Source organism: Coregonus lavaretus, assembly GCF_964263955.1.
Source record: "Coregonus lavaretus genome assembly, chromosome: 37".
Taxonomy (NCBI): Eukaryota; Metazoa; Chordata; class Actinopteri; order Salmoniformes; family Salmonidae; genus Coregonus; species Coregonus lavaretus.
Genome location: NC_140024.1, coordinates 2,644,836 through 2,672,348, shown reverse-complemented (window position 1 = coordinate 2,672,348; position 27,513 = coordinate 2,644,836).

The window sequence follows — 27,513 nt, the reverse complement described above, 5'->3', positions numbered from 1 at the left end:
AGCTTGGAGGGAACAATAGTGTTGAATGCTGAACTGTAGTCAACGAACAGCATTCTCACATAGGTGTTCCTTTTGGCTGTGTGAATGGTGATGGAAATGGCATCTTCTGTGGATCTGTTGAAGCGGTAGACAAATTGGAGTGGGTCCAGTGTGCCTGGCATGCTGGCCTTGATGTACGCCATGACCAGCCTCTTGAAGCACTTCATGTTGACAGGGGTGAGTGCGACAGGGGGATAGTCATTTGGGCATGTCACCTTGTTTTTGGGCACCGGGACGATGGTGGTCTCCTTGAAGCAGGTAGGGACTACAGCCTGGGACAGGGACAGGTTGAAGATGTCCGACAAGATGCCCGCCTGCTGGTTGGTTGGTTAGCACACACTCTGAGGATGCAGCCAGGGATGCCATCTGGGCCGGCGGCTTTGTTAGCATTAACTTACGTCAGACTCGGAGAGCTAAAGCACCTGGTCGCCAGGAGCTGCGAGAGTCTTCCTGGATGGCTCTGTATTGTCTGCCTCAAAGTTAAGCTCGTCTGGGAGGGAAGCTTCTGTGGGCACCACACAACTGGATTTTCAGGATATCTACGTTCATCCAGGGTTTTTGGTTGGGGGTATGGCCGGATTGTTGTTGTGGGTACAACATCATTAACACATTTCATAATGAAGCCAGTGATTGATGATGTACACTATATATACACAAATGTATGTGGAGATCCCCTCAAACTAGTGGATTCGGCTATTTCAGCCACACCCGTTGCTGATAGGTATATAAAATCGAGCACACAGCCATGCAATCTCCATAGACAAACATTGGCAGTAGAATGGCCTTACTGAAGTGCTCAGTGACTTTCAACGTGGCACAGTCATAGGATGCCACCTCTCCAACTAGTCATTTCATCAAATGTCTGCCCTGCTAGAGCTGCCCCGGTCAACTGTAAGTGCTGTTATTGTGAAGTGGAAACATCTAGGAGCAACAACGGCTCAGCCGCAAAGTGATAGGCCACACAAGCTCACAGAATGGAACCGCTGAGTGCTGAAGAGTGTAAAAATCTCTGTCCTCAGTTGCAACACTCACTACCGAGTTCCAAACTGCCTCTGGAAGCAACGTCAGCACAATAACTGTTCATCGGGAGCTTCATGTAATCGGTTTCCATGGCAGAGCTTCCAACTTTTTTGGGGAAGGCCCTTTCCAGTTTCAGCATGACAATGCCCCCGTGCACAAAGCGAGGTCCGTAAAGAAATGGTTTGGAAGAACTTGACTGGCCTGCACAGAGCCCTGACCTCAACCCCATCAAACACCTTTGGGATGAATTGGAATGCCGACTGCCTGACCTCACTAATGATCTTGTGGCTGAATGGAAGCAAGTCCCCGCAGCAATGTTCTAACATCTAGTGGAAAGCCTTCCCAGAAGAGTGGAGGCTGTTATAGCAGCAAAGGGGGGACCAAGTCCATATTAATGTCCATTATTTTGGAATGAGATGTTCGACAAGCAGGTGTCGCATACTTTTTGTCATGTAATGTATATTCCTCAAGTTGATGGACGAGTCCTGGGTGGATGAATCTTTTAACATATTCATTTTACATTTACATTTTAGTCATTTAGCAGATGCTCTTATCCAGAGCGACTTACAGTTAGTGAGTGCATACATTTTCATACTGGCCCCCCGTGGGAATCGAACCCACAACCCTGTCATTGCAAACGCCATGCTCTACCAACTGAGCTACAAGGGACTATTTTCCAAGCAGTATTATCAAAACAGTCCTGCAACATTTAGTCTGCCTCCTCTGTCCAGCTCCTCACTATTCTCTGTGTTGGTGGCTCCCTGTTGAGTTCCTGCTTGTAGGCAGGGAGTAGGAACAGAGAGATGTGAACTGATTGGCCGAAGTGGGGCCTTTGTACGCATCACAGATGTTTGTATATACATGCATGTTGTTTCCTCTCGTGAGACAGGATACATATTGGAGATTTTTTGGAAAAATCTGTATTAAGAGTGCTTGGTTAAAATCAGCCGAGACAATAAAGACTGCTTCCGGGTGAGAGGATTCTTGCCAGCAAATTTTCTTCTACAGTTCGCTGAGTGCCGCCTTGGTGTTTGCTTGTGGCGGTACACAGCTGTGATAATAACACACGTGAATTCCATCTGCATGTACAGTATCAGTCAAAAGTTTGGACACACCTACTCATTCAAGGGTTTTTCTTTTTTTAAACTATTTTTTACATTGTAGAATGATAGTGAAGAGATCAAAACTATGAAATAACACATATGGAATCATGTAGTGACCAAAAAAGTGTTAAACAAATCAAAATATATTTGAAGTTTTTCTAATAGCCACCCTTTGCCTTGATGATAGCTTTGCACACTCTTGACATTCTCTCAACCAGCTTCATGAGGTAGTCACCTGGAATGCATTTCAATTAACAGGTGTGCCTTCTTAAAAGTTAATTTGTGGAATTTATTTCCTTCTTAATGCGTTTGAGCCAATCAGTTGTGTTGTGACAAGGTAGGGGGGGGGGGTATACAGAAGATAGCCCCATTTGGTAAAATACCAAGTCCATATTATGTCAAGAACAGCTCAAATAAGCAAAGAGAAATGACAGTCCATCATTACTTTAAGACATGAAGGTCAATACGGAACATTTCAAGAACTTTGAAAGTTTCTTCAAGTGCAGTCGCAAAAACCATCAAGCACTATGATGAAACTGGCTCTCATGAGGACCGCCACAGGAATGGAAGACCCAGAGTTAACTCTGCTGCAGAGGATAAGTTCATTAGAATTACCAGCCTCAGAAATTGCAGCCCAAATAAATGCTTCACAGAGTTCAAGTAACAGACACATCTCAACATCAACTGTTCAGAGGAGACTGTGTGAATCAGGCCTTCATGGTCAAATTGCTGCAAAGAAACCACTACTAAAGGACACCAATAATAAGAAGAGACTTGCTTGGGCCAAGAAACACGAGCAATGGACATTAGACTGGTGGAAATGTGTCCTTTGGTCTGGAGTCCAAATTTGAGATTTTTGGTTCAAAACACTGTGTCTTTGTGAGACGAGGTGTGGGTGAACAGATGATCTCTGCATGTGTAGTTCCCACCGTAAAGCATGAAGGAGGAGGTGTTATAGTGTGGGGGTGCTTTGCTGGTGACAATGTCTGTGATTTATTTAGATCACAGACTTAACCAGCATGGCTACCACAGCATTCTGCAGCGATATGCCATTCCATCTGGTTTGGGCTTAGTGGGACTATCATTTGTTTTTCAACAGGACAATGACCCAACACAAGTTCCAGGCTGTGTAAGGGCTATTTTACCAAGAAGGAGAATGATGTAGTGCTGCATCAGAAGACCTGGCCTCCACAATCCCCTGACCTCAACCCAATTGAGATGGTTTGGGATGAGTCGGACCGCAGAGTGAAGGAAAAGCAGCCAACAAGTGCTCAGCTCCTTCAAGACTGTTGGAAAAGCATTTCAGGTGAAGCTGGTTGAGAGAATGCCAGGAGTGTGCAAAGCTGTCATCAAGGCAAGGGTGGCTATTTGAAAAATCTCAAATATAAAATATAATTTGATTTGTTTAACACTTTTTTGGTTACTACATGATTCCATATATGTTATTTCATGTTTTGGATGTCTTCACTATTATTATACAATATAAAAAAAACCTTGAATGAGTAGGTGTGTCCAAACGTTTGACTGGTAGTGTAGCATAGGCTGGAATTTTAGCATCAGAAACTCCAGGTCGGCTGAACAGGAGCTCGAGATGTTTTCAACTTCGGTACACCAGGAATACACCAGGAATCTTTACGACCCTGAGGAGGTCAGGAGCTAGGAGACAGATGCCTTCAAATCAGCATATCGCCTTGTGATCTGCCTGGGTTACTACACGAAGGGGGGTTATCAGAGACTTTGGCGCCAGAGCTGTGTTCCAAGAAAGAAAAAAGATTCAGAGACTTTTTCTTCCCACTCTCCGTAACAAAGATAAAAGGGTGCCAAAGCACCAGAACATTATACACATTAACTTATACATTTTTTACACTGAAAAACTCATGACATGTTGATACAACTTGAAGCATAATATAATATTTCCATTCTGATGTCATAAAATAAGTATAATGTGGATTTTGCTTTAACGTACAATGTCAATGTGGTCGTATTTGTAGTCTACAGGCCATGTAATTCATCTTAGAAATTGTTTTTCTTGAACAAAATACATTTTGTGAACATTTATGAGGAAATCTCAGGTTTATCTCATATAATCATAGATATGCTGAATCCTTAGAATCAACGGGGTGGTCCCCATGACACTGTTTGGCCATCAGAGCCCTCCTTCTGTGAGTATCTCTATAAAAGTACAGAACTTACAAACAGACAGAAGATCAAGTTCCACAAGGCGAGGCATCACCAGATGGACGAATGATCACATCTCCTTGGAAAAGCAAAACACAGATCATGTTAGCTTTATCCTACTGAGACAGAAAAATTACCCAAGAGGACCCTGCGTAGTGCACTGTTGCTCATTCAAGACCGACAGACTGAGTTCGTAATACATCCCGGGAGATCAGAGAAATAACTAAATCAACTCTAATAGACTTTACATTCCTGGACTGAGAACAAAGAGAGAAAGACATGGATATCACTCCTTCGGCTTGAGCTATTTCCGGCCCAAAGGCCTCAGCTCCACTGGCAAGGGAGAGAGAGACTGAGAGCACCATCGTCCAACCCCTCCTCCCATCCTGATGGAATCCCACTGAGAGGCAATATTGACACACAAGTGATTTTCCTGTACATTGTTCCTATTCTATGAAAGTGGCTTTGTGTGTGTACCATTGGTGGAAGTTATTGAGTAGATGGCAGGTCCAATTTACCAACCCATGAGCAAAACTGTCTCCGCATTGTCCACTGCCGATTCCTGGTTGATTAATTATAATTTCACAGTTGTGAAAGCGTGTTGGTGGAGCCTCTCATATTTCCCTGTCAATGGATAAGACCATCTCGTCCTCAAAAGTCTTGTGAATGTATGTACTGTTGTATTTGTTGAGTTGAGTACGGAAGTTCATTTATATTGACCTGTGGAGATTCTCACCTCAATAACTGTGCTGTATCCCATTATACCCTGCGTCAATATTGTATCTGTTAACTACCTCAATTTCCAACTTATTTTGTCTAGTAAATAAAACAAAAACAAAAAATTTATTATTTGTGGCATTGAGTTAATTTGCAATCGGTTGGGTTCTTGAAGTTTCCGAGCTCGACGACCATTCAGAATGAGAATATAGTAAATTGACTGTTGATTAAGACTATTGTTGATATAGGATTAATGGTACAAATATTAATAACTACTGATTAATAATGGCGTCTCTCTATACAAAGCCCTTAATGGTGCCCCTTAGATTAATTTGGATAGGATAACAAAATTAATTAAATAAATTAGATCAATTCAATATTCCAGTACTTGGGAGGAACTGTTGGGACTTTTGGCTAATTTATATTTAAGATCCTTTACTGATTAATTAATAAGTAATCAGTAAATGATCTTGTAAATGATCTTGAATATTAATTAGCTGAAAGTCACAACAGTTCCCTTCCGGAGTCAGCTATAGAACGCCTCCTTTCCAAAATTGTCTTAGCACCCGTCTACGTTAACGTCTTCGTCCTTTCCAGAACATGACTTTCCAGTCCCCATAACAAAAATTATACTACATGAAAAGTGTGGTGTGTATACTGTAACAAAATGTTGAGAATGGAAATGCAGACATTATGGTATTGCATATTTTACTTTGTGTAGGGTAGTAGTAGGATTGCAATTCTACAGTAGATATTTGCTAGATGCTGTATGCATTAATTATCTGTCCTTTATGCCTACATAGATCTGTGTCTAAGGGCCATAGATTAGTCCCTTAACACATTGGGAGGGATCTTAGACCATTCCTCCATACAGAATCCTTCCAGATACTTGATATCCTTTGTCTGCATGTGTGTCTTCAATTCAAATCACAGGTTTCAAGTCTGGAGCCTGAGATGGCCATTGCAAAATTTTGATTTTGTGGACAACACATTCATTTCTTTGTAGTTTTTTATGTGTGCTTGGGGTTATTGTGTTGCTGGAAGATTCACTTGTGGCCAATTCACTTTCCTTGCAGAGGCAACCAGGTAAAGTTCCTTGCTAAAGTTCATGATGTGGTTGACCGTAGCCCTTTACACTCGTACCTGTATATGAAATTGGCAGATTTGGACACTGGTAAATGCATGGATACTGATAACCGCCAGTGGCTGTACAGTAACATGCTATACAGTGTGGGAAAAAAGTATTTAGTCAGCCACCAATTGTGCAAGTTCTCCCACTTAAAAAGATGAGAGAGGCCTGTAATTTTCATCATAGGTACACGTCAACTATGACAGACAAAATGAGAAAAAAAATCCAGAAAATCACATTGTAGGATTTTTAATGAATGTATTTGCAAATTATGGTGGAAAAAAAGTATTTGGTCACCTACAAACAAGCAAGATTTCTGGCTCTCACAGACCTGTAACTTCTTCTTTAAGAGGCTCCTATGTCCTCCACTCGTTACCTGTATTAATGGCACCTGTTTGAACTTGTTATCAGTATAAAAGACACCTGTCCACAACCTCAAACAGTCACACTCCAAACTCTACTATGGCCAAGACCAAAGAGCTGTCAAAGGACACCAGAAAAAAACATTGTAGACCTGCACCAGGCTGGGAAGACTGAATCTGCAATAGGTAAGCTTGGTTTGAAGAAATCAACTGTGGGAGCAATTATTAGGAAATGGAAGACATACAAGACCACTGATAATCTCCCTCGATCTGGGGCTCCACGCAAGATCTCACCCCGTGGGGTCAAAATGATCACAAGAACGGTGAGCAAAAATCCCAGAACCACACGGGGGGACCTAGTGAATGACCTGCAGAGAGCTGGAACCAAAGTAACAAAGCCTACCATCAGTAACACACTACGCCGCCAGGGAATCAAATCCTGCAGTGCCAGACGTGTCCCCCTGCTTAAGCCAGTACATGTCCAGGCACGTCTGAAGTTTGCTAGAGTGCATTTGGATGATCCAGAAGAGGATTGGGAGAATGTCATATGGTCAGATGAAACCAAAATATAACTTTTTGGTAAAAACTAAACTCGTCGTGTTTGGAGGACAAAGAATGCTGAGTTGCATCCGAAGAACACCATACCTACTGTGAAGCATGGGGGTGGAAACATCATGCTTTGGGGCTGTTTTTCTGCAAAGCGACCAGGACGACTGATCCGTGTAAAGGAAAGAATGAATGGGGCCATGTATCGTGAGATTTTGAGTGAAAACCTCCTTCCATCAGCAAGGGCATTGAAGATTAAACGTGGCTGGGTCTTTCAGCATGACAATGATCCCAAACACACCGCCCGGGCAACGAAGGAGTGGCTTCGTAAGAAGCATTTCAAGGTCCTGGAGTGGCCTAGCCAGTCTCCAGATCTCAACCCCATAGAAAATCTTTGGAGGGAGTTGAAAGTCCGTGTTGCCCAGCGACAGCCCCAAAACATCACTGCTCTAGAGGAGATCTGCATGGAGGAATGGGCCAAAATACCAGCAACAGTGTGTGAAAACCTTGTGAAGACTTGCCAACAAAGGGTATATAACAAAGTAATGAGAAACTTTTGTTATTGACCAAATACTTATTTTCCACCATAATTTGCAAATAAATTCATTAAAAATCCTACAATGTGATTTTCTGGATTTATTTTCTCATTTTGTCTGTCATAGTTGACGTGTACCTATGATGAAAATTACAGGCCTCTCTCATCTTTTTAAGTGGGAGAACTTGCACAATTGGTGGCTGACTAAATACTTTTTTTCCCACTGTATAAGTGTTCCCTCTTTCCCCCTTGTCCTTGTGGGTGATTGTTATTTTGTGAGTTGAGTGTAGCTCGGTTGAGCTACCCGTACCTTGTATTTCCAAGGATATTGTTCCCTGTGTGCCTGTATTTCGTTGACGCTATCCAGCGTAACTGTGTCCTACAGATTAAACTCTGTATTCGGTGATTTACCCTCCTGCACCTGACTCCTTCAAATCACATTTTCACATAATCACCCACCTGCACTATGGAGTCAGCGGGAGAGGAGCGCATGCCTGGAGTCGTGGCACGGGTCCAGGAGCATTCCACGATGCTGACCAGCTTGGGGGAAGCGATGGATCAAGTTCTTCAGGTTGTCCAGCGCCTGGAGAGGAGAGGAACCGATCTGTCGAGACCAGCTGGCCAACCGGATCCAGCCACCCAAACCCCAGCACCCGGAGGGATCCAGATATCCCGACCACGGGAGTTCGACGGGACGGCGGCGCTCTGCCAAGGATTCTTCCTCCAACTGGAGCTCTGTTTCTTCAGCATCAGGCCGGCCCCATCGGAGTGGGATAAGGTGTTCGCCCTCGTCTCCTGCCTCTCGGGGAAAGGCCTGGAGTGGGCCGTGTTGGAGAACTACGGGGAGTTCGCGCGCCTCTTTCGGGCGGTCTTTGATCACCCGCCCGAGGGTTGAGAGGCGGGCGAGCGGCTGGTCCACCTGAGGCAGGGGACGAGGACCGCGCAGGACTTCGCTTTGGAGTTTCGGACTCTGGCAGCGGGGTCCGGGTGGAACGAGCGGGCCCTTATCGACCATTTCTGGTGCCATCTGCGGGAGGATGTCCGACGGGAGCTAGTTTGCCGGGACACTATGTTGTCTTTCACGCAACTGTTGGACATGGCCATCCATTTGGACAACCTGCTTGCAGCCAGAGGACGTCCTGGAAGGGGTCTGCTCGTTCCCACCCCAGCCGACTCGGATCCCGAGCTGATGGAGCTGGGCGGAGCCGCCATCCGAGAGAGCGGAGGACGACAGCGACAGTACACCACACGGAGTCGTCAACGCTCTTTTGGGTCTGGAGGCGGCAGGCATGGCACTCTCTCATCACCCCAGGTATTGAACACCCACACTCGTTCAGAGCCCTCTGCTGCGCACTGTACCCTACCCATCTACTTTCCCGATCACATGGTAGTTCCCCAGTGTAAGGCGCTAGTCGATTCAGGCGCAGCTGGGAACTTTATGGACAGGGCATTCTCACGCCGTCTAGGTATTTCCTTGGTTCCCATATCATTCCACTCCCCATCAGAGCACTTGATAGTCGACCATTAGGGTCCGGGTTTGTTCAGGAAATTACTGCACCAGTCACCATGATTACCCAGGAGACTCATTGTGAGCAGATCACTTTTTTTATTACTGAGTACCCTGCTTTCCCTGTGGTATTAGGTATCCCTTGGTTAATACTCCACAACCCCACCTTCTCATGGCCGCAGAGGGTTCTCATGGGGTGGTCGCGAGAGTGTCAGGGTAGGTGTCTAGGTGTTTCCGTTGGTGCAACCACAGTGGAAAGTCCAGACAGTACCTCCACCGTACGCATTTCCCCCGAATACCGCGTTTTCAAAGACACAGGCTACCAAGTTACCACCTCATCGGGCGAGGGATTGCGCAATAAACCTCCGGGTAGACGCTGTTCCTCCCAGGAGTCATGTGTAACCCCTGTCGCAGGCTGAAACGGCGGCTATGGAAACATACATAACCGATTCCCTGCGCCAGGGGTATATACAGTTGAAGTCAGAAGTTTACATACACCTTAGCCAAATACATTCAAACTCAGTTTTTCACAATTCCTGACATTTAATCCCTAGTAGAAAGTCCCTATTTTAGGTCAGTTAGGATCCCCACTTTATTTTAAGAATGTGAAATGTCAGAATAATAGTAGAGAGAATGATTTATTTCAGCTTTTATTTCTTTCATCACATTCCCAGTGGGTCAGAAGTTTACATACACTCAATTAGTATTTGGTAGCATTGCCTTTAAATTGTTTAATTTGGGTCAAATATTTCGGGAAGCCTTCCACAAGCTTCCCACAATAAGTTGGGTGAATTTTGGCCCATTCCTCTTGACCTCCTTGCTCGCACACATTTTTTCAGTACTGCCCACACATTTTCTATAGGATTGAGGTCAGGGCTTTGTGATGGCCACTCCAATACCTTGACTTTGTTATCCTTAAGACATTTTGCCACAACTTTGGAAGTATGCTTGGGGTCATTGTTCATTTGGAAGACCCATTTGCGACCAAGCTTTAACTTCCTGACTGATGTCTTGAGATGTTGCTTCAATATATCCACATAATTTTCCTTCCTCATGATGCCATCTATTTTGTGAAGTGCACCAGTCCCTCCTGCAGCAAAGCACCCCCACAGCATCATGCTGCCACCCCTGTGCTTCACAGTTGGGATGGTGTTCTTCGGCTTGCAAGCAACCCCCTTTTTCCTCCAAACATAATGATGGTCATTATGGCGAAACAGTTCTATTTCTGTTTCATCAGACCAGAGGACATTTCTCCAAAAAGTACGATCTTTGTCCCCATGTGCAGTTGCAAACCGTAGTCTGGCTTTTTTTATGGCGGTTTTGGAGCAGTGGCTTCTTCCTTGCTGAGTGGCCTTTCAGGTTATGTTGATATAGGACTCATTTTACTTTGGATATAGATACTTGTACCTGTTTCTTCCAGCATCTTCACAAGGTCCTTTACTGTTGTTCTGGGATTGATTTGCACTTTTCGCACCAAAGTACGATAATCTCTAGGAGATAGAACGCGTCTCCTTCCTGAGCGGTATGACGGCTGCGTGGTCCCATGGTGTTTATATTTGCGTACTATTGTTTGTACAGATGAACGTGATACCTTCAGGCATTTGGAAATTGCTCCCAAGGATTAACCAGACTTGTGGAGGTCTACAAATTTTTTTGATGAGGTCTTGGCTGATTTCTTTGGATTTCCCCATGATGTCAAGCAAAGAGGCACTGAGATTGAAGGTAGGCCTTGAAATACATCCGCAGGTACACCACCAATTGACTCAAATTATGTCAGTTTGCCTATCAGAAGCTTCTGAGGCCATGACATCATTTTCTGGAATTTTCCAAGCTGTTTAAAGGCACAGTCAACTTAGTGTATGTAAGCTTCAGACCCACTGGAATTGTGATACAGTGAATTATAAGTGAAATAATCTGTCTGTAAACAATTGTTGGAAAAATTACTTGTGTCATGCACAAAGTAGATATCCTAACCGACTTGCCAAAACTATAGTTTGTTAACAAGACATTTGTGGAGTGGTTGAAAAACGAGTTTTAATGACTCCAACCTAAGTGTATGTAAACTTCTGACTTCAACTGTACGTCCCTCCACTTCACCCGCCTCCTCAAGTTTCTTCTTTGTGAAGAAAAAAGACGGCGGTCTGCGCCCTTGCATTGATTATCGACCACTGAACAAGGAGATGATCAGGTTTAGTTATACTCTCCCCCTCATTCCGTCAGTGATCAAGTCAATGCATGGGGCGCGCTTCTTCACCAAATTAGATCTCAGGGTTGCGTACAACCTGGTGCGTGTTTGGGAGGGGGATGAGTGGAAGACAGCATTCAGCACAACCACGGGGCAATATGAATACCTGGTGATGCGCTACGGTTTGATGAATGCTCCATCCGTCTTCCAGTCCTTTGTGAACAAGGTGTTTCGGGACATGCTTGGTCGCGGTGTAGTGGGCAGTGAGGAGGCTGAATCCTCGCCAGGCCAGGTGGGCCCTATTCTTCACCCGGTTCGATTTTACACTGTCATACATCCCGGGTACGAAGAACATGAAGGCAGACACATTGTCACGGCTGTATGACACAGAGGAGAGGCCCAGAGACAGCACCCCCATGCTCCCGGCATCCTGCATTGTGGCGCCGGTAGTATGGGCGATGGACGCGGATATAGAGCAGGCAGTACGCACAGATCCATCTCCACCTCAGTGTCCAGCTGGGCTGCGGTTCGTGCCTGCTCTTATCCGTGATCGTCTGATCTACTGGGCACACACGTCACCCTCCTCTGGTCACCCAGGTATCGGTCGTACAGTGCGCTGCCTGACCGGAAAGTACTGGTGGCCTACCTTGGCTAAAGACTTGAGGGTGTATGTCTCCTCCTGCTCAGCGTGCGCCCATAGTAAGGCACCTAGGCACCTCCCAGCGGGTAAGTTACAACCTTTACCAATTCCACAATGACCATGGTCTCATCGAAGTGTTGATTTCCTGACTGATCTTCCCCTCTCCCAAGGTAACACCACCATCCTGGTCGTTGTGGACCGCTTTTCCAAGGCCTGCCGCCTCCTTCCTCTGCCCGGTCTCCCCACAGCCCTGCAAACTGCGGAGGCCCTGTTTACACACGTCTTCAGGCACAACGGGGTACCAGAGGATATAGTGTCTGACCGAGGTCCCCAGTTCACATCCAAGGTCTGGAAAGCGTTCATGGAACGTCTGGGGGTCTCGTCAGCCTGACCTCTGGGTTCCACCCCGAGTCTAATGGGCAGGTGGAACGGGTAAATCAGGATGTGGGTAGGTTCCTGCGGTCCTACTGCCAGGACCGGCCGGGGGAGTGGTCAGTGTTCTTGCCATGGGCCGAATGTGCCCAGAACTCTCTCCGGCACTCCTCCACTAACCTAACACCATTTCAATGTGTGTTGGGTTACCAACCGGTTCTGGCACCGTGGCACCAGAGCCAGACCAAGGCTCCTGCGGTGGATGACTGGTTTCGGCGCGTGGAGGAGACGAGGGACGCTGCCCACGTCCACCTCCAACACGGCGTACGTCGTCGGAAGGCAAACGATGACCTCAATGGCAGTGAGGCCCCGGTCTTCGTACCGGGTGATCGGGTCTGGCACTCGACCCGGATTCTGCCCCTCCGCCTGCCCTGCCGGAAGCTGAGCCCGCGGTTTGTGGGGCCGTTTAAAGTCCTGAGGAGAACCAACGAGGTCACATATAGGTTATTACTTCCCCTTGATTACCGTATTAACCTCTCGTTTCATGTGTCTCTCCTCAGGCCGGTGGTGGCTGGTCCGCTCCAGGAGTCTGAGGTGCGGGAGGTCCCTCCGCCTCCCCTTGACATCGATGGGGCCCCGGCGTACTCCGTCCGTTCCATCCTGGATTTGAGGCGTTGGGTGGGGGGCCTTCAGTACCTCTTGGAGTGGGAGGGGTACGGTCCAGAGGAACGGTGCTGTGTCCCGGTGAGGGATATCCTCGATCCCTCCCTGTTGCGGGATTTCCACCGTCGCCATCCGGCTCGCCCTGCTCCGCGTCCTCCTGGCCGTCCCCGGGGTCGGCGCGCTGCTGGAGCTGCGCGTCAAGGGGGGGGGGGGGGGGGGGGGGGTACTGTCACGACTTCCTCCGAAGCTGCCTCCCCTCCTTGTTCGGGCAGGCTTCGGCGTTCGTCGTCACCGGCCTACTAGCCACTGCCGCCAATGGCAATGTCGACTAAGTATAATGCCAGGAGCCGCTTGTGGATTTGACAGCTCTAACACAGTTCCACAGTTCCACATCTGACACCCCCAAAACAACCGCTATTGTAGATGTCTGCTAAAGCAGATCTGATTTAATAAAGCCCTAAGGCTGGGATTCATTCAAACCTTCCATAGCAATGTTTACGCAGTGTCTTTATTTACAACAGGTCACCCTGGTAGTAGTTGTACATTTTTATACAGTACCCAAGACCAGTCTGCGAGTTAATTTGAACATTGGAAAAAGAGCTACTGCGTAAATACTGCAATGTAGATTTGACTGAGTTGAGCCCTATCTCAGCTTAAAGAATGGTATGCAAATATATTGGAATAAATAGGTTTACTGTTTTTACCTCATTTGTATCCTCAATAACTTCAGTTTATATTATTTGCATCATATAATGCAGTTACATGATAGGGAATGCTGTTCATGATAGTCCAGCTTTATCCATACAGACAGCAAATCTAAGTAAATCGATACATAATCTATCTCATTTATGCTTATTCACACAAAGGGCAATGTTTTGTGGTATTGTGGTGAGCGTTTTGGCACAAATGGTTGCTGTGCATCACACTGTAGGGTGCTGCTACACATTGGTGGTGGAAGAGGTGAGTTCCTCACCTTAGAGCGCTATGTGCATCTAGAAAGACGCTATACAATTACATGTAATAAATTATTATAACATTGACTGGGGAAAAAAAGTTAGTCATTGACAAATCAGACAAAAACATAACCCTTGGGGAAAAAAACTAGAGGAAAGGGGAGAATGTTTGAAACTGTTTATATGTTTTGAAATGTCACTGAAAGTTGAAGATATCGTTTTTTATTATTGATTTATTATTTAGATAGTTGTTGTTTTTTAACTGTTGGAAGAGCAAGTATTGGTTATTGAGTAATTCTGACAGTTATGTGACGTGGTATACAGTTGTGGGCTTATCGCTGTTATTGGAAGATGTCACACACACACAAAAAAGAGAAACGATGTAACAATAGTATTGTTATGTGTTGCAGCACGGACACAATTGAATGCAACACTTGTGTTTCTACTATGCTACTACAGTGACCAGCATGTCTTTATTGTATGCTGAGAGTTATGCCTAATAAATAATAGTTTAGCAGCTGAAATGCGTTAACCATCCTTTTTGTATAGTTTGTAGGACAGAATAGAATGAAACACAAAGTAGTCATTGCAAACTCCACCCCCAACACGTCCCACGGTAAAGAGAGAAATGCTACTACACCATCAAACATCAGCCTCCACCACCGACCTTAACACACCGCCCATGTCCAACTCCATTAATCTGCTGTCACAATTTATTATGCAATAACGTTTATCAGTTAACACCAACGTAAGGTGTGTTCAATATTAATCACACAGCCAGTGCTGATTAGCTACACACTGTGAGGGTTTGACTGTGGTTAGGACTTACTCCCACTAGGGGGAGTGGTAGGACCACAGTCAAGCCCTCACATCATAACTAGGGGTGGTTTATGATCCCCAATCAGAGACAGCTGTCTAGAGTTTGTCTCTGATTGGGAAGAGTATTTAGGCACCTCTCACATCCACCTGTGTGTGGATCATTGTTTGTGCCTGTCTGCAATTGTGTTCACAGCACGAAGTCACATGGTGCTTTTCACTCCTTGATTATTTTGAATACTTATAGTGTGACAACTTTAAATAAAAAGGATGTCACTCCACGAGCGCTCCGTCTACCGTCCCTTAACTACGCACTGTGACAGAATGATCCACCACACTGGGACGCAGCGGGGAATTACATTGGTAGATATCCTCCTCGATATGGGGAAAATTACAGAGGAGGAATTCTTCCATTACCGTGCGGTGGAGGAGGGCTGGAGTCCGGAGCAGCAGCGCTGTCGACCAGGGAAACGTTGACGGGCCAGAAAGGCAAAGGACCAGCCTGGGGGGGGGGGGCTATGGGGGTGGTCGGGGATCGAGGGAGAAGAGCCCTGACCACTGCACTCGTGGGGGTTCCAGGAGGAGCCCCTACAAGCATGGGAGCAGGAGTACACAGAGGAGTCGGAGGAAGACGACGATGTGCTTCTGTTCCCTCACTCGTGGGGGCTCCCGGAGGAGTCCTCAAAGGATGGGGATTGGCGGTGGAGAGAGAAGGACAGGAGCAGTCGTAGATCTCCAACGCCAGTTCCCAGTTCGGTGCCTCCAGCGCCGGTCCAGAGTCGATCACGGAAAATGCAGACTCAGCGCACCACACCATCGGTGCGCATCCACAACCCGGTACGGCCCGCGCCTGCTCCTCGCACCAGCCCAATGGTGCGTGTCCCCAGCCCGGTATGGCCCGTGCCTGCTCCTCGCACCAGCCCAATGGTGCGTGTCCCCAGCCCGGTACGGCCCGTTCCAGCTCAATGCACCCGACCTCCAGTGACGGTCCCCTGCACGGAGCCTCCAGCGACGGTCCCCTGCACGGAGCCCCCAGCGACGGTCCCCTGCACGGAGCCCCCAGCGACGGTCCCCTGCATGGAGCCCCCAGCGACGGTCCCCTGCACAGAGCCTCCAGCGACGGTCCCCTGCAAGGAGCACCTTAGCGTGTCGGTGCCCAGTCTGGGGCCGGCAGCCAGCCTAACCACGGGGCTGGAAACCTCCTCTGCGTCGGTGTCCAGGCTGGGCACGGCATTCAGTCCTGCTCCAGAGATGGGGATGGATACGGGTCCGGAAGTCTGCTACGCTCCAGTGCAGGAGCAGTCCGTTCCACTGGTGCCCAATTTGGGACCGGAGATCTACTCCGCCCCCATGCCAGAGCAGTCCGCTCTAACGGTGCCTGGTCTGGGTCCGGCCGTCTGCTCCGCTCCAGTGATGGAGCAGTCCGCTCCACCGGTGCCTAGTCCAGTTCCGGTCATCTGCTCTACTCCAGTGCTGGAGCAGTCCGCTCCACCGGTGCCAAATCCAGATCCGGTCAGCCGCTTCACTCCAGTGCCGGAGCAGTCCGCTCCACCGGTGCCCAGTCCAGCTCCGGTCAGCTGCTCTACTCCAGTGCCAGAGCAGTCCGCTCCACCGGTGGCGGGTCTGGGTCCGGCAATCTGCTCCGCTCCAGTGCTGGAGCAGTCCGTTCCACCGGTGCCCAGTCCAGATCCGGTCAGCCGCCTCTCTCCAGTGCCGGAGTAGTTCGCTCCACCTGTGCCCAGTCCAGCTCCGGTCAGCTGCTCCACTCCAGTGCCGGAGCAGTCCGCTCCACCGGTGTCTAGTCCAGCTCCAGTCATCTGCTCTACTCCAGAGCCGGGGCAGTCCGCTCCACCGGTGCCTAGTCCGGGTCCGGTCGTCTACTCCGCCCCCATGCCGGAGCCATCCGTTCCACCGGGGTCCGAGCCGGGACCAGACGTCAGCCCCACACCAGGGTCCAGACAGGGCTTGGTGCATCGCGGGAGGACTGAGGGGGGAAGCATCGCACCGGGGTCCGGACCGGGCGTGCAACGGGGAGGCAGGAAGGGAGAAGCCGTTACTGCCTACGTCGCGCCCGGAGCCGGAGCCCCCACCATCAACCACTCCAGTACTCCGCCCTTTTCCCCCTAGTTTTGTGTATTTTTTGGAGAGGGGGGATCATGTGCGGTCGGGAGTCCGCACCTTAGGAGGGAGTACTGTGAGGGTTTGACTGTGGTTAGGACCTACTCCCACTAGGGGGAGGGGTAGGACCACAGTCAAGCCCTCACATCATAACTAGGGGTGGTTTATGACCCCCAATCAGAGACAGCTGTCTAGAGTTTGTCTCTGATTGGGAAGAGTATTTAGGCACCTCTCACATCCACCTGTGTGTGGATCATTGTTCGTGTTTGTGCCTGTCTGCAATTGTGTTCACAGCACGTAAGTCACTTGGTGCTTTTCACTCCTTGTTTATTTTGAATACTTATAGTGTGACAAGTTTAAATAAAAAGGATGTCACTCCACGAGCGCTCCGTCTACTGTCCCTTAACTACGCACTGTGACACACACAGAGATAATTAAGCACGGGCAGACCCATTTGCCAAGCTTACCATTTAGCAAGCGCCAGGGCATACTTCTCTGTGACAAATAAATTGGGAGGTGTCAGCAGATGCATTGGTCTGACATGTGCTTACAGTGGCTTGCGAAAGTATTCACCCCCTTGGCAACCGACTTTGAATATCACTACTCCATGTCTTAATCTCTGTGCCCCCTTCTCTCTACTATCCACAGAGTCTCAGATCTTGACAGCAATCACAACATGTCAGACAAAGACAGACGGAGTCCTAACTGACATTAATCATCCTTTCAACTTAGCAGTATACTGTATTGTAAGCCATTTCGATTACAGTTTTGGGGATTGAAAAGCTAGGTTGTGCCATGGCAGCACAATGTGTGTCATCGTTTTGGGATTTAATCTGATTGCACTTTTGTCTGCAATGCACGCTTCAATGGCAATGTTACCCCGTTCACGGAGACCATATTCACAGTAAACGCTGCATATGTTGTCCAAATGTGCGATCGGATTGAATCCCGGCATAAGTGTTGAAACGTGTGATATTTTATTATCCTTGATGCAAATTCAACAGATACTGTACTTGACAATGTTCTTTGGTCCTGTGAAAGCCTATAACTCACACAACTGTCTTGCAATGTTAGAAGATAATCAAAACTTGAAATTCTGCTTGGTGCCACACAAAGCTCTGTCTGCACGTTTCCACCATGATGAGGGTGTCAGGTAAACAAACTTTTCAGCGGCCACATCAGGCCTTTAACCCACCAAAATAACTCCAATCATCCCATACAGACATGGAAATACAGCTTAGAAACACAGAACGGATATGATAGTGGAGCTATGGAGCAGAGCTGTGTGTGTCTGTGTGTGTGTGTGTTTGCATGTGAATGCATGTATTTCAGTAAATATGGCCCTGTCAGATAAAGCAGCTCTGATTGGGTAATGAGTCAGGGAGAGGTGTTAAGGAACGCCGTGGGAGACAGAGAGGGCGGAAAAGTAATGAAGCATTGTGAGAGAATGAGCCTGGGCCAGGCTGATAACATCCTGTGGCATCTGATGGAGGACAATGGGCCGTGGAAATGGAATCTCACCGCCTGCACAAGCTCCCACACACAGATGGATAGACCTGGCGGAGGAAGGGAACAAAGGGTAAGAGGGGTGTCCTAAGGCTGAGGTGTTCAGACGGTCTATATTGTCTCGTTGTGAGCTACATTTGCTGTGTTGTTTTAAGAAGTGTGGCACTTCTCTTAACCTCTTGATTGCCAAGCCTTTTTTTACTGAGAATTACACCTACCTTTAGGCGTGTGATACACCACTGGCAACTGACCCCCCATTTGGGAAATACTGTGTTCGAAGAATCAACAGTTGAACCTGCCTGCATCCAGTAGATAGTGACAGAAACTATTTGTGGGTCTATGTTCCACTTTGACCACAGAGATAGTTAAATCAGAGGTTTTGCAATGATTTGTTGTAATGTTATTGGCCAAGTAGTCCCTCGCACATCCCTTACAAATGACAATATCCTCTGCCGGAATTTTACTGTAACTTCCTCTCTGCCTTATCTGTAATGACAGAGTTAGTGCAAGCAGTAGATGAAGTTTCCAACAAATTGCTCTCTCCTGTCCAATCCGTTTACATCAGTTATCACAGCGGAGATGTAGGAGAGGAGAAAACAGGATGCAGGAATTTAATATTTTATCTTGCATGGGAAGACAGAGGAAAAACCCATGTAAAGTAACTGCAACCCCAAGCAAAATACTATGAAATGTATCAGTCCACAGGAATTTCTATAACTCTTACTGCACCTGCAAACTCTATTTCACAATATTAACATTGTGAAATAAAGAGTTATAGAAATGCCTGTGGACTGGTACATTTCATAGTATTTTGCTTGATAAAATAATGTAATGTTAATATGTTAAATTGAGCAGGGAAACTAGTTGTCACGCCCTGGCTCTGGGGACACTGTTATGTTGAGCCAGGGTGTGTAGATCTATGGGTGTTTATTTCTATGTTGGCCAGAGTGACTCCCAATCAGAGGCAACGAGTGTCAGCTGTCGTGGGTTGTCTCTGATTGGGAGCCATATTTAAACTGTCTGTTTTTCATTCGGGTTTGTGGGATTTTGTTCGTGTTTGGTTTTGTTTATTGACCATTGACTGTCACGTCATTGTTTTGTTGTTTTGGTCGTGTGATCATTTATTAAATAATATGTTCACATTCAACGCTGCGCCTTGGTCCTCCTCTCTCGTAGACGATCGTGACAGAAAATCCCACCAAGATGTGACCAAGCAGCGTGTCCAGGAGCCATCGCCAGGGAGATCCCTAACAGATCTCCTTCGCCTCCTCGACTGGGTCAAGCCGAGTGAGGAAGAGAAGGGCTTGACCTTGTGGCAGAAGGGCGAAAGGCTGGCGAGGGACATGGAGACCTGGTCCACGGGTAGGGGAGACGCCCAGAAATTTTTTAGGGGGGGGCTAACGCCGTGGACGACGGGGCAGCAGGAGGCCGCCAGGTTACGGGAGTCACTGGTCACCAGGGGGAGGGAGGATGTAGAGGCACGGCGAGAGGTACTGGCGTGTGTTGCCAGTCTGGTCCGGCCTGTTCCTGATCCCCACGTAGGGCCAGTGGTGTGTGTTCCCAGTACGGTCCGGCCTGTTCCTGCCACTCGCACCAAGTCTACGGTGCGCGTCGCCAGCCCAGTCCGGCCCATTCCTGCTCCCCGCACCAAGTCAGGGGTGCGCTTCGACAGCCCGGCTCGGCCCGTTCCTGCTCCCCGCACCAAGTCAGGGGTGCGCTTCGACAGCCCGGCTCGGCCCGCTCCTGCTCCCCACACCAAGCCAGTGGTGTGCGTCGTCAGTCCGGCACGGCCCGTGCCTGTTCCCCGCACCAAGTCAGGGGTGCGCTTCGACAGCCCGGCTCGGCCCGCTCCTGCTCCCCACACCAAGCCAGTGGTGTGCGTCGTCAGTCCGGCACGGCCCGTGCCTGTTCCACCGGTGGCTGGTCCGGCACCGGTCAGATGCTTCACGCCGGAGCTAGAGCAATCCGCTCCACCAGTGTGCAGTCCAGCTCCGGCCAGCGGGGCCAGACCGGACCAGGGGTACTTTGGGGGGTTGGAGAGGGAGCGGGGATCAGGCCCGGAGCCGGATCCGCCGCCTAGGCGGAGTGCCCACCCGGTCCCTCCCCTGTGGGTTTTGGTTGACGCGGTCAGAGTCCGCGCCTTTAGGGGGGGGTACTGTCACGCCCTGGCTCTGGGGACACTGTTATGTTGAGCCAGGGTGTGTAGATCTATGGGTGTTTATTTCTATGTTGGCCAGAGTGACTCCCAATCAGAGGCAACGAGTGTCAGCTGTCGTGGGTTGTCTCTGATTGGGAGCCATATTTAAACTGTCTGTTTTTCATTCGGGTTTGTGGGATTTTGTTCGTGTTTGGTTTTGTTTATTGACCATTGACTGTCACGTCATCGTTTTGTTGTTTTGGTCGTGTGATCATTTATTAAATAATATGTTCACATTCAACGCTGCGCCTTGGTCCTCCTCTCTCGTAGACGATCGTGACACTAGTGATGGAATTTGATTCTAAGAGTAAATTAACACAACAGGCAATGACTGATCAAATCAAGCTTAACGGTATTTTCTCCCATTAAATCACAGGGATATCATTCCTCCAGTTTCCCATCTTGATAGGGGTATTGTAAATTGTAATTGTGCCTGTTAATTTAATTTCCATTGATAGCACTGTTAGCTCCACCTATGCTATTAGTTTTATTTCAAGCTATTGTTTTGCGACATGTGCTCATAAGCATAGCGGTATTGTCAATAGTAATCTTGTGCACATTTACCTGAATTCTACTATTAGCTCTGAAACTTTGAATCCAAATCAGGAAGCCTTTTGTGGCTAGCTCATCAAGTTCTATTGACTTTTGTGTCACCATGGATACTCCTGCTGTTTTCAAATCTCAGAGGGCTTGGACTGTTACATATAAAAGTCTAAAATGAACATTCTGGGTGCATGACACTAGCCCAGATGTTCTAGTCATCTCAGAGACCTGGCTGAATAATTTGATTATGGATAAGGACGTTGCAATTGCAGACTACAAAATGTTCAGATGTGATAGACAAAAAAGCGGGGGGGGGGGTGAATGGCTATTTATGTAAGTTCTTCTCTTATGGCATCATGCTCTCTTAGCATCTTTGGCCCCAAAATATGTGAGCTGTTGGTTATAGAAGTGGCCATAACCCCCAAACATGCAAATATCTACCACCCCCCAGCCGTGGAGGCTGTTGGTATTATTTAAAACGCTTTCTGGTATCTGAACTGGTTGTGTTAGGAGATCTAAATCTTGATTTGCTTACACATGCCTCAGATCAGTTTAAGAATATTGGTCTTGAGTTCAACTTGACTCATCTGATAATGAAACCCACTTGGATTCATGTGAAAACCTAGTGTTACAAACTGGCTCGTAGCCCGTAACAAAGAGGAAGACAACGCAGAGATAAAAAGGAATAACAAACATTTATTAAACAAAGTAAATACACAAATAACAACGGTGTGGTGTAATCAGCAGTGTTAGTGAGTGGATGGGTGCATAGATGGTGATGACGGGTGTTGAGAGGTGCCAAAACTAACTAACAAGTGGAGAAGGTCTCCTCCATGTATTGGGGAAAGGTGTATTTATCCCCGGGACACACCCAAGCCCAGGTGTGTCCCATTTCAGTGACAACCCTCCCGGCTCCGCCCACCGACATCCTATTAAGGAAAACAAGAGCAAAGGGAGAATTTTGACAGACAGAGTGGGATGGTCGTCACCCCCCCCCCCCCCCCCCCCCCCCCATAAAACCGGGGACCACCAAGGACCTTGGAACACCACACCAACAAAATACTGCCCTGGTTAAAGCTGCCCCAGCCAACCTCGTCCTCCCCAGACCTCAGCAACCTTTGCGCACAGGAAGCAACCTTTAAGAGGAAAGAAGAAAATGAGGACAGCAGGGAACACATGACAGGAGCGACAAGACAACAAAAAACACAAAATAAACAGTGGTCGGTCACGTGGACGACATGCATACCCTCGAGGACAACGCGTATGAGAAAACGCGTGTCCACCTGATCAATAGGACCAGACAACTCAATTTCTCTCAAGAAACTGTATAGAACCACTGACGAATGGTGTCAGCATCCCCAATGTCAATATCGTGTTCTATTAATTTTGTACGTGTAGTAGTATCAGAAAACAAAACTGGAAAACTACTCGCCTGTCAGCAGGTAGATGAGCGAGAAGGCTATCCAAAACATCCAGCAACTGAATTTTTCAATCTACCCTGCAGTAGGCAATCGTCGGGACCAAGGACATCCTCCACAAAAAGAACCCAGTGATCTAACGGTTCCGGTCAAAATAACACGTTTACTGTCCTCTGCGGACTCCCACTGTTCGGCCCCAGAGGAACGTGCGTAATAGGGTTTTAGCAGATTTATATGGCACAGTTGGTGCGCTTTCCTTCGTTCCGGAGTGGCAAATAGATGGTTGTGCGTCAGTGCACTGACCAAAACTATATATGGACCTTGAAACTTGGCTTGAAAAGGAGAACCAATAATTGGCAGCAGAGCAAGAACCTGGTCACCTGGACTAAAGTCTCGAGGCTCAGCTCGCCGATCAAATATTCCTTTCATCCTCCCATGTGAAGATGACAGCTTCTCTTTAGCCATCTCACCAGCGGCGTACAGGCGGTGCCGGAAATCACACATACGATAACAGGGACTGAGTTGGCTTGGGACACTTTCAGTTATCCTGGAGCACTGCTAGAAGCCCATGCACTCTATGTCCGAACACTAGGTCATTTGAACTGAAACCTGTGCTCTCCTGTGAAACCTCCATGGCGGCTAACAGTAACCATGGCAACCCCTCCTCCCAATCCTTATCCATCTCCGTACAATAAACTCCCAACAAAGACTTAAGTGTTTGATAGAAACGTTCCAGCGCTCCTTGACTCCACGCGTGATAGGCGTGAGCCAAATTGTGTTTAATATGGAGCTGTTGGAGAACCTGACCAAACAGATTAGAGGTGAAATTAGAATATAATATAATATAATATGCCATTTAGCAGACGCTTTTATCCAAAGCGACTTACAATCATGCGTGCATACATTTTTTTTTTTTTTGTGTATGGGTGGTCCCGGGGATCGAACCCACTACCTTGGCGTTACAAGCGCCGTGCTCTACCAGCTGAGCTACAGAACCTTGATCACTGAATAACCTTAGGGATTCCAAACAGCGAGAAACTGAGTCAAAGCTTTTAGCACAAACTTAGTCGAAATAGACCGGAGAGGATAGGCAGCAGGAAACCTAGTGGTCTGACACATCACAGTGAACAGGTAACTACCATTCTTAGAGCGAGGGCCAACACAGTCAATGAGACACTCAAACGGCTGGCTGACTACAGGAATAGGAAACAGCGGTACAGACATAATAGCTTGATTAGGTTTACCTGTTAATTGACAGGTGTGACAGGTTTTGATGAACGCAGAAACTTCCCTCTTTAACCTAGGCCAAAATAAATGTCTCAGTATGCGATTGTACGTTTTCTACACGCCCAGATGTCCAGCAACATTGTTGTGGGAAGTTTTCAGCACCAACTCACAAAACGTAACTTGTACAACAACCTGACTAATAGCCTCCCCCACAAAATAACTATGAGGCACCCACTTTCTCATCAAGACATCATTCTGGAGAAATCAGCCATGGTCAACATCTCCAAACTGTTCCCCAGGCACAATTTGGTCACGAAACTCTTCTAATGTGGGGTCAGCCCGTTGCTCCTTGAATCCCTACAAACGATGGCTTAGCGGAAACCACTAGAGATGGAGACGCGACAGGCCATACACGCTCACCAGCCAAGTTATTCCCAAGGATATCGTCGATACCCTCACTTGGCATCAAAGGACACACCCCTACAACAACCTCACCTCTAACCAGTTCAGAATACAACGGAACTGACAGTGCTAAACCCGATTCCCCTAATTAAAACACTATTCTCCAAATCAGTTTCAGCTGAGAAGGGTAACAGGCTAACACAAACGACTCAGAGCCACCTGTGTCCCTCAGGATCGTCACTGGCACTGGGTCGTTGCTTCCTAACAGAGAAACTAAACCCTCAGTAATGAAAAGTAAATAATCTGGGTCAATTGGGACTTTCACATGCACCTGGGCATGAGACGGTGACGGGAGCGAACGGACACGCGCTGCTAATGCCGTAGGCTTAGGTTTAACGTTCGCGCGAGTACTGAATTACCCGTAGCCCTGAGAACAGGGCATTCATTTTTCCAATGACCTGAACCCTGACAGTAGTGACACTCTTGACTGAAGTCAGCTTTACCATGGGAGCCAGGCTCAACCCTAGATGAATGAAGCACTGACCGTGAACCAGAGTGTCTCAGAGGGCGAGACCCAAATCTCTCCGAACGCCCCCATTCACTCCGAATACGGGGCTCTGCAAAGCCACTTTTGTGAGTCAAAACATACTCTTCTGCCAAAACCGCAGCTTCAGAGACAGAGTCCTCAGCAGAGGCTGCCCCAGTGGTAACTACGTGTATACCACTTTCCATCAGATTGGCCTTCAATATCAACCTAACATAATTTGACGTTTATCACTCATTTCAACCTGGTAGTGTTCAGCGATCTTCAACAGCTGTTCTTTAGTACATCATTCTAACAGTTCCTCTGATTGAACGCGAATTAACTTGTCTACATTAGACACCATAGTCACAATCGCACTGGGCACCACAGGAGTGAGATGAGATATAAGGAGCTTCCCCAAATCCTACAATAACAACCATAGTCTTCGTGCGGATTCGCAGTGGGTAATTACACACTGTAGCCCGCTGGCATGGGAGAAAAAAAACAGCACGCTGGTGGATTCCCCCCAAGCCACGGATGTGCCCCTGAGACAACTGCTCCGTCCATGGACACCACACAAAAACAACAAAATAACCATGCCCAACATATTCCAAAGTGGAACACGTCGCTAAGCCTAACAGGGGAAAAGAAATGCTATAGCTCCATGTAGGAAATAGCACTACCCTACCCAAATCTCCCACTGAGGTACACAGCCGATTGTACTCACCTCCTCGGACCGATGTCCCAACAGCAAGTAGAGCAAGAGTTTCCAGCCTGGGCAGGGGCCTGGAAACTAACCAATTTCTCTCCAACGCAGCACACAACCAACTATCCACCGCAGTGGCAAGTTTACCAAACAAACAAAGGCAACCAACACTGGGCCTACCAAACAGCGCAACTCAAAAAAGCTGTAACAAAAGACGGAAACAAAGCACCTGGAGTTCATCATACACTAACTCCATGTTTTCTCCCAAACAAAATACATATCAGTTAGCGTAATGACACTAGTAACGACCTACTGGCATACTTTAACAGCACCCATTTGATGTCGTCACCGGACAACAAAAATCACTGATACTGCTCTAAGGCACTATATCGAACACTTACAAGACTAGGCAGTGAATACCAACCAAAGCACGTCCCAATTAGCATTAACCCATCATAATGCAACAAAATACTATACGCCAAAATGTCTAGGAACCAACCTTATGATCCCGGACGAGCCCCCACTTCTTACGAACCGGCTCGTAGCCAGTAACAAATAGGGAGACAACGTGGCGAGAAAGGAATAAAACATTTATTAACCAAAGTAAACTATATACAAATAACAATGGTGTCAGCAGTGTAAGTGAGTGGATGGGTGCATAGATGGTGATAATGAGGGGTGTTGAGGTGCCAAAACAAACAAACACAAAGAAGCCCCAAAATACCACAACCAAAAACAACAGTGCGTCTGCGTGGAGAGAGTCTCCTCGATGTATGGGGGAAAGGTGTATTTATCCCCGGGACACACCCAACCCCAGGTGTGTCCCATTTTGCTGACGACCCGGCTCTGCCCACCGACATCCTATTAAGGAAAACAAAAGCAAAGAGAAAGAATTTGGCAGACAGAGTGGGAGGGTCGTCACACTAGCAAACTCCTCATTGATTGACCATATCCTGACTAACCATCCCTATAAGTATTTGGCTAGTGATGTTTTTGCAAATGAAATAATAAATAAATCAGAGACCACTGCCCTATTGCTTACATTAGAGATAACAAATGGAAAAACTCTGACCCTCATATAATTGCGAAGAGAAATCTTTAATCTTGCCCCAGGTTTTCCTTCATCTATATTATTCAGAGCTTTTTTCTACTATCTGCATACCAAGACCCTGTTTAGGCACTTTAATTTTTCTCATCAATTTTTACCTCTGGCTAACCAACATGCCTCTTTCAAACGACTCAGAGTCAAAAACCCAACTAACCCATGGTACTCTCCTGAACTCTCAGACCTCCTCTTGATAAGAAATCAAGCCTGGGCCAAGGCTAGACAAACTGCCTCATTAGCTGATTGGCAGTTATTTAGGCAATTAAGAAATAGGTGCACTGTCTTGGTTAACCATGCCAAATCAAACTACTTCCTTAGCGCTGTGAGACTGTTAGTGATCCCTCTAAATTCTGGAAAACCGTTAATTCACTGAAGCGGGGTAATTCCTCTACTTCTCTGCCTAAGCAAGTAGTTTTAGACTCCTGCATTATTACTGGTTAAGTTAAGATTTGTGATGCTTTTAATCAACATTTTACCTCAGCTGGTTTCCTATGTGGTGTCGAGACAACGATGCTGATATGCTGTGATGACAAGAAATCCGCTGACACTGTCCTTGATTATAATGGTTTATTACATCAAAGATTACAGTATCAATTTACAGACTCCTGCAGAAATCCGGAGAACAACTGACCCAATCTCTAATATGTTATTCTCCCCGTCCTTTGTTCAAAACATGGTATTTATATCCTATGTAACATAAGATGGGTGGTTTTTGATAGACCAATCCCTGGCCTCCAATCTCCAAATGTCCTCTATTCCAAGAAGGTGTGCCCCTGAGACAACTGCTCCGTCCATGGACACCACACAACAAAAAAAATGTGGTCCTCTGTAGCTCAGCTGGTAGAGCACGGCGCTTGTAACGCCAAGGTAGTGGGTTCGATCCCCGGGACCACCCATACACAAAAAAAAAATTTGCACGCATGACTGTAAGTCGCTTTGGATAAAAGCGTCTGCTAAATGGCATATTATTATTATTATTATTATTATTAATGCTTTCCAGATG